This window comes from Arachis ipaensis, chromosome B09 (genome assembly GCF_000816755.2).
Source record: "Arachis ipaensis cultivar K30076 chromosome B09, Araip1.1, whole genome shotgun sequence".
Classification (NCBI taxonomy): domain Eukaryota; kingdom Viridiplantae; phylum Streptophyta; class Magnoliopsida; order Fabales; family Fabaceae; genus Arachis; species Arachis ipaensis.
In genome coordinates this window covers 29,099,502-29,107,741 of record NC_029793.2, presented here as the reverse complement: position 1 = coordinate 29,107,741, position 8,240 = coordinate 29,099,502, and the positions used below count along the sequence as shown (strand labels likewise).

At 33.9% G+C, this 8,240-nt stretch overlaps 2 long non-coding RNA genes across 3 annotated transcripts; both read left to right on the top strand.

The window, feature by feature from the left end:
• LOC110267057 lies at positions 435-2,182 on the top strand. Its single transcript, XR_002354381.1, has 3 exons — positions 435-551; positions 859-1,031; positions 1,759-2,182. It is a non-coding gene; the product is annotated as an uncharacterized LOC110267057 (long non-coding RNA).
• Positions 2,242-3,984, top strand: LOC107616739. 2 transcript variants are annotated; one of them, XR_001614622.2, is made up of 6 exons: positions 2,242-2,271; positions 2,720-2,797; positions 2,884-3,032; positions 3,150-3,225; positions 3,355-3,498; positions 3,572-3,984. It is a non-coding gene; the product is annotated as an uncharacterized LOC107616739 (long non-coding RNA). The 2 variants fall into 2 exon arrangements; XR_002354380.1 differs by having other exon boundaries at positions 2,243-2,271; positions 2,724-2,797.

Here is an 8,240-nt window from a genome sequence, read left to right as displayed (position 1 = left end):
CGGAGACTACCCTAATTGCTGGGACGGAAGAAACATCAGGGAACCTGCTCCAAATCGCGTTCTTCTTCACACTATCACTCTCAATCTCTGCTTCGCACTCTCGCTCTCAATCTCACTGGCGCTCTCGATCGTGCTCCTTCTCTGCTTCGCACTCTCGCTCTCAATCTCACTGGCGCTCTCACTGGTGCTCTCGATGGTGCTCGTTCTCTGCTTCGCACTCTCGCTCTCAATCTCACTGGCGCTCTCGATCGTGCTCCTCCGCTCCTTGAATCTCTCTCGTTTCAACAAATTCTAGGGTTGGGTTTGTTATTCTCTGTTTTGAGTTGAGTCTAATGGAGGAGGAGAAGAACCTCCTTTCGTGTTCTTTCTTCTCTAATTTTCACTGCTTCATTATTATTCTTTGCAATCTTCTTAAGCGTTTTTGTATATATTTGTTAAGATTTATTGGCCATGAATTGATTTAATTCCTAATGTTAAGATCTGCTTAATTCAATTCCGAGAATCCCGAAGAGGACACTGGTGATTTCAGAATTGCATCTCCAGCTGCTAAGGTGCTCCTTTTTCTTTCCTCGCTTCATTTCTGAAATTCATTTAGTTATCCTAGCAATATTTTGCACTAGAAAGCAAAGTGTTAGTAGTTAGTAACTAGAACGAGGGAAGCAAGACTTGGATATAATGTGACATGTTACGACTATTGTGATAAGATATTGTCAAGCCTGTTTTGTTTCTGTTTCTATTTAGGTTTGTAAACTTAACTAGTTAACTAACCAGTTTTGAGTTTTTGCTATAGAGATAGCAATGACATGAATAATGTTCAGCTAAATGATGATGTTCTTGGTCTGATTGTGTTCAAATCAGACCTCCATGACCCTTCTTCATCTCTTGCTTCATGGAAAGATGATTCAAGTGCTTGTTCATGGAACCGGGTTCAATGCAATCCAGCAACAGGAAGAGTCACTAAGATCAATCTTGCTGGGTTGGAATTATCTGGAAGAATTGGAAAAGGCCTTGAGAAATTGCAGCATCTAATGGTATTGTCTCTTTCTCATAAAAAATGATTAATTGCTTCTATTTGTTTTATCGTCTGATCTAATTAGAAGTTTGCTTTTATTTACTTTATTGTAAACTGCAATCAAAAGCCAAGAACCAATAGTATAATTGGTTACATTGATGCAAAAGGGTTGTTGATAACCTAATGAGAATATAAAATGTCTCAATTAGCTAGAAGGCTTAAAGTAGCTCTTTAATGAAAATCAAATCATGTTTTCAATTAGTAAGATTTGAAGAAATATCTCAATAAAATTTCTCTGTATACATTTTCATGGCATTTTGGATGAAAATAAAACTTCCTTTAGTTCTATTAAATCAATTAATTCTTTTGGAGTAGGTTATTGTTTTCTCAATCAATTGTGATTAGATTTTGTAGCTCATTCTCTTGTGGTGCAGATTTATGTCATTTAACGTTAAAGTACATTTTCCATAACTTACCATGCAAGATTCTGTATTATACAAATGATGGAGAATTTTCTTGCAAATAAATTCTGTTAAACTAATACAACTAAGGCTGAAAGTAGTTTAACCATGTAAGCACAAGAATATTGCTAATCACATAGATATACATATCATAAATTACTAAAACAATTTATGCTATACTTGAATGCATGTCTCATGCAATTATTTATTCAACTGCACTGGCAAGGACATGCTTGATTGAAGGAAATTAAAGAAGAAACCTGCTTTTGAGTTCAGGTGTTTCAGTTGTTTCAGGTGTTTCAGTTCACTTTGTTCTACCTTAATGGATGCCAAATTTTGACTTCAATACGTGATCTGTTTAAGTTGTGTTTATGAGGTAAATTTTTTAACATTTTCATTTGCTGATATTGTATTATTTCATTCGAAAAGGAGAAAAAAGAATTGGCTATTTTAGGTGATAATATAACATCTCCTGCCCAGTCAAGTTTTCAGTACAATATCTGCACATGGAAAACTTGCAAGATTTGGATATGCCTAATCCTTCAGTAAAAAACTTGTGTGAGCCTGTATATACCATGACTTTGTGCAGTTTTTGTTCCTTTTTAAGCTTAACGGTGTTTGTTGCGCCTCCGTGTCCCGTTCTTATTTCCCTCCATTACTGATTTGCCTTTGAGGTGCTATAAATGGCAATTCCATAACGGAAGCTCAACAAATTATAGGAGAATCTACACAGATTATAAGGGGAATCCTGATAAAAACCCATTACTCATCAACACAAGAAGTAACAATCTTCCTTTAGTGAGTTTTCTCTCTATCTTTCAAATATTCATTTCAATTTCTATGCTTTGTTCCACTAGAAATAAGTTTACTTCACGGCACGGTCACAATCTGATGAGCTTTATAGTTTGCCCTTTTTCTTTCTTACTCATGCTAAAAAGATGTATGTTTTATTTTTATTTTTATTTTGAAGAGCTAGAAGGGTCTCTTGTTGGATTTTCGCTCTCAAGTTTTGTATACAACTTATCTGTTTGTAGACATAAGTTTTAGACTTGAGTTCTGTTGGGTTTGAATCTTTCTTGTGTTTTAGACTGTAATAAGTGTAAGTACTGGCATAGAAATTACATTTTCAGTCATGAATTAAGAAGTTGATTATTAAAAGGCTTATTTGATTCTCTTTCCTTTTTTCCTCCCCCCCTGATTACACCCTGCATCGATGACATGAGTCCGTTTTGTTGCTGTTGTGTAGACAGATTTACTGAATATTGCATACTGAAAATTTGCTACAACGGCAACTACGGCACAGACATTGTCAACCATGGCAGTTGTAAGTTCATTGAGTTCCCATAGGGCATCCTAAGTTTTTGCAATAAGGTGCTGATCTTAGGACTAATGTTGTTTGTTTCGATCCAGGGTGCCGAAAACATGGGTAATGTTAAAAGGCAGTTGGTACAGCTGTTTGAGGTATCTCTACGAGCAACCGTACCTAGCGAGACAGATGTAGCACCATTAGTTGATGCTTGCATTACAAAATCTGGTGTAAGATTTGGCGATTACTAATGGTGAGTTGAAAGTTGAAACATTTTCCCGCCAGTCAACATATACCTGAGGCTGTAATAGCATTGTTTATCACCATTGTAAACCACTAACTTTTATTAATAATGTTTTTTCCTTGACAGTAATAATGCAATGGGTTTATGGTCTAAGATAAAAGGAAAGCAGACAGAGTTTAGGGATCCTACTGCTGTTGGGCAGGTATAACATGTGAAGTTTCTTTTACTTCTTCCTGCTTCACCAGTGTTTATTTTCTTTTAAATTCTCATATGAATTATTGATTTATGAATAAGACTCTGACTTTTTTGTGTCAAATGATACTGTGTGTAGGCCATAATGAAGAATCTTCCCCCTTCTGATATGCCTTAGTCATACTAATAACCAAATTGACGTTTATGGCACATTTGAGGGTTCTTGGTTTTGGTGATTGCTGCTTTGGGGAATGAGATCACTGAGTTGAAAACCCTGCCAGAGGTAAGGCACCTAAGAGTATAAGAGTTCTTTCGATGTATTCTTTGACATTGTGAAATGTGATGGCATGGCACAGGACACAACATCTTTGGAGGAAAAGAAGGTTGGAGTAAAGGGGCTGGGGGAAGAAGAAAACGGACTAGTCAGAGCACTTTGTTTGGAAGGATGACATGAAACAGTGAGTATGCTGTTTATGTTCCTAAGCAGGTGAGAATATGCTACTTAGTGGGAGTCAAGTATAGGAGAAGGGAGCAGTGATGGACACCGCAGAGTGAAAACACCAGCATTTTGTGATGGTGAAATTAAGGACCATGTGTTTTGGCCGAAGCTCCTTCAAGTTTAGAAAGAAGTTTGGAACCATTTGGTTAGCATTGAATATTTGTTCTCTTGTGTGATTGGTAAAATATTTGTATCACTTTTTTTTTTCTTATATATATTTATATGGAATGTTGTAGAGTTTAAATGCTATAAGTATTTTTTTTTATTATTTTATTTGTATCACGAAGCAAATTTGTATAATGATTATTGATTAATAAAAGAGGCTATAAAAATTTTATTTTGTGAATTTGTGAATTTAATGAAATATTTTATGTTGTAGTAATTAATTTTAGTATATTTATATTGTGTATAATATAAAATATTAAATAGTATAATATAACTAAAAAAATGTTACTAAAGATCTTTTGTAACATTTTTTAAATGTTACAAAAAATATCTATGGTAACATTTTTTTAAGTGTTACAAAATATATCTATTGTAACATTTCTTTAAGTGTTACTAAGAAAGGTCTATTGTAACATTTCTCATAATATTACTATAGAAGATCTATTGTAACATTTTTACCAAATGTTATTAAATATTTAAAAAAATGTTAGTAAAACTCTTTAGTAACATAGGGTATATTTAACATTTGTTAAAATATTACTAATATACATAGGTAACATTTTAATATGATTTGGTAACATTTTTTAAATGTTAGTAAAAGTCAATTATGTAGTAGTGCTGGTAGCTAACCTGGACACTGTCTCTCTGTTGCGCATTAATAACATTAGAGGGAATGCGTGTCTTGTCACCGTTAGAGGGATTATGTGTCCTATCACCATTAGAGGGATTATGTGCACTGTCACCCTTACAATCAGAGAAAAAACACAGACATACTTGTCATCAATCAACCAAAATAAACTCCAATCTTCTCAAATCATTCTATCATAATTCAGAAACCAAAATAAAAAAATCAGTTCAATAATAACCAACTCAACAAAATTAAATCAACAAATTAGAATAATCATCTTCTTCAATAATTCAATAAATCAATCAAATAAATAACCACGTCCATCCAAACAATTCAATTCAATTCATAAGACTCATGTAATCATAAAAAACACCTCTACCTTAGCTCGTCGAAACCCTCAAAATCAAATGTACCTAAAAATCTTATTTCTCTTGTCCAGTAACAGCGGTAGAAAGTTTCGGTAGTAACACAGCCGCTTGTTGTTACAAATGGCTCCCTCCAGCGACTTCTTCCAAACAAAAATAACGTCAACGTGAAGAATATGAAGATATGAACACTTTTATTGGATTAAATTTTTTATTAGAGTTGCAGAGCTCAAGAAATCAAATTCCGAAAGTTGGAGGTTTCATAGTTTCTCATTCTCTCTCTCACGGCCTTTCTTTCTTTTTCTTTCTTAATGAAAACTTTGGACAATTGCACTCATTAAAAGTAAAGGACTATAGCTATATAAATACAGCATCACTAAACAAGAAAATTTTCAAAAAACGAGGTTTCAGTAACATGATCAAGGAAACCATAATAAAGACCCTTAATTTCACTAACGGCTCTTTGTTTCTTTTATTTCTTTCCTTAGTTCGTTGAATGAGAAGGGAATGAAGTGATGATGAGGAGGTGTCATAAGGGGCCGCGTGTCATGTTAAAAGAGTATTGAGTCAGCACTTTAAAATATAAATATTTTAAATAAATAATTATAAAAATTAAATATATTAAAATACAAGTAATAATGAAACCAACAAAATTGGTATAACACATGGGTTCATACTCTCCCTAATGTATATGATCTTTGGCTAATAACTTCTCCACTTGCTTTTGAAGCTCTTTTGTCTGCTCAGGATTACTCCTACAGGCTGGTCTATTAGAAATGTTAGCACCAGAAATAAAATTAATTTGGTACTCAATCTCTCGTAATAAAATTAATTTGGTACTCAAATCACATGGCATGTCAGTAGAAAAGACATCTGCAAATTTCTGCAACATAAAAACAAAGCTATTTGACAAATTTGAGTTAAGTTGAGTATCAGAGAATAAAGTATCCCTAAATCAAACCAAAAACAAAACTTTCTTGCCTATGAAAACACTCTTTAAATTTTTCACTTTTGCAAACAAACACAATTTACTCTTAACTCTCTCGTTTTTTTCTATATGCGCACTATTCTCATGACATATACTATTTTCTTTCTTTTCACTCACCTTTGGGCCTTTTACTATATTCTTTTCTCTCATAGCCTCTTTTCTCTCTGATTTTTCTGTGATCTCACATTCTATTTTCTCTTTGGTAGTCTGTTAAAGTTTCAACTAGTCAAGATAAACCTCCTTAGATGATTATGGAACAAGAGTGATTTTACAACCATTAAAATCAAAGGAGAACCGATTCGTGTAACTATCATAGAATGCTCAACGATTGAACTACTAAGATCTCCCCAGTAATAAATGAGAAGCTTGCATTGGCACTACATCACACAATACCTCATCAACATATTTACCAATAGAGAATGCAATTGTCACCTGCTTGTCAACTTTGATCTCACTACTGTCATTCAATCATTGCAACATATATGGTTTAGGATGGCAAATAATGCACCACTATTTCGTGGTACATTTTATGCTGAATTGAGTAGATTTTATCAACTTTTTTCACATTCATTCAATGAAATAGCATGGCTTTGTAATTCTCTCTTAATTTGTGCTTAAGTGTGAAAACATACTTTTTAGGCCTTTAATTTGCTAATTTTAATTCACATTTGATTCCACTAGATGCCTTGATGTGTTTGTTAGTTAATTCAGGTTGAAAAGGCTAGGAATTGATCAAAGGAGTGAAGAGAAAAGCATGCAAAGTGGAGAACTCATGGAAAATCAAGGATTTGGAGTTCATTCATCGACGCGCACGCGTGAATATGAAGTCGCATGGCGACGCGTACGCATGACATGACGCGTACGCGTGGGAAGTAAAAATGCCAAATGACGCATACGCGTGACCCATGCGTACGCGTCGCAGCCTGCACATGTCCTCATTAAAGTGAATTCCCTGGGGGTGATTTCTGAGCTTCCCAAGCCCAAATCCAACTCATTTTCTGAGCCTATTACATGCAGAATTCAAGAGGACTAAAGGGGGGAGCACGTAGTTTAGTTTTTCATGATGCTTTAGTTAGTTTCTAGAGAGAGAGGCTCTCTCTTCTCTCTAGAATTAGGTTAGATGTACATTAGGATTTCTTAGATCTAGGTTTAATTCATGCTTTGATTTACTTTTCCTTTATAAATTCTTGTTCCTTTACCTTTACCTTCCTAGTTTAGTATTTTGCTCTTTGTATTTCTTTACTTTGTTGTTGATGTACTCTTGTTCCTTTTAGTTCTCTTTAATGCAATTTATGTTTGATTTCTTTTATTGTTTAATTGTTTTATTGTTATTAATTTCTTGTAATTAGTAGTTGTAGATTTAATATTCTTCTTTCAATCTTATCTTGCTTTCATTTTATGCCTTCCAAGTGTTTGATTAAATGCTTGGAAGGATGTTAGAGTAGATTTTTGTGTTCTTGGCTTGGGATGGTAACTTAGGTGAGCTTGAGTTACTAATGTCCAAGTGTTGATAATTGGTGTTCATTGACTCTAGCTTCCACTAAGCTAATTAGTGAGGTGGCTAGGATTTATGGATTAGGATTGATGTAGCTCATTTGACTTTTCTTCACTTGTTAGAGAATGACTTAATGGGATTGATCCTTGTAATTATCATATTGTGGTTAGTAACAAGGATAAAGATCCTTAACCATCAACCCTTGCCAAGACCTCTTTATTATTTGAGTTCCTTTACCTTATTGTCATTTAAGTTTCTTGTCTCTTATTCAAAACCCCAAAAATACTTGTCCTATAACTAATAACATGAACACTTCTCTGCAATTTTTTGAGAGACGACCCGAGGTTTGAATACTTCGATTTTTATTTTTATTGGGGTTTGTACTTGTGATAAACAAATTTTTGATTGAGGAATTGTTTGTTGGTTTAGAACTATACTTGCAACGAGATTTCATTTGTGAAATTCTTTACCGATAGACAGTTTCCGTTCATCAAAATGGCACTGTTGTCGGAAAATTACAATGGTGTTATGTTATTGGTTATTGTACATATGTTAATATTGTGAATAGTTTGATTTTTGGATTGCTTGTTATCTTTTGCTAGTTTTAGGATTTGGTTTTCTTGTTTCTTATGAGATTTTGTTTTCATTTTCTTTTGCTACTATGAATTCTCATCCTTTTGGCTATTAGTTTGGTTACAACTATGTTGTAAGAAATAGGAATTTCAATGAGAATGTGCATCAAGGATGGAACAATCAAAGGTGGGAGGAGCCTCAAGCATATGCTCAACCTTCTTGGCAACAACTTCCTCCGGTCTCTTATAGGTATAATTTCACTCCTTATGCATATCAATCTAATGGATGTGGTAATCTTTATTGTATTTGTCA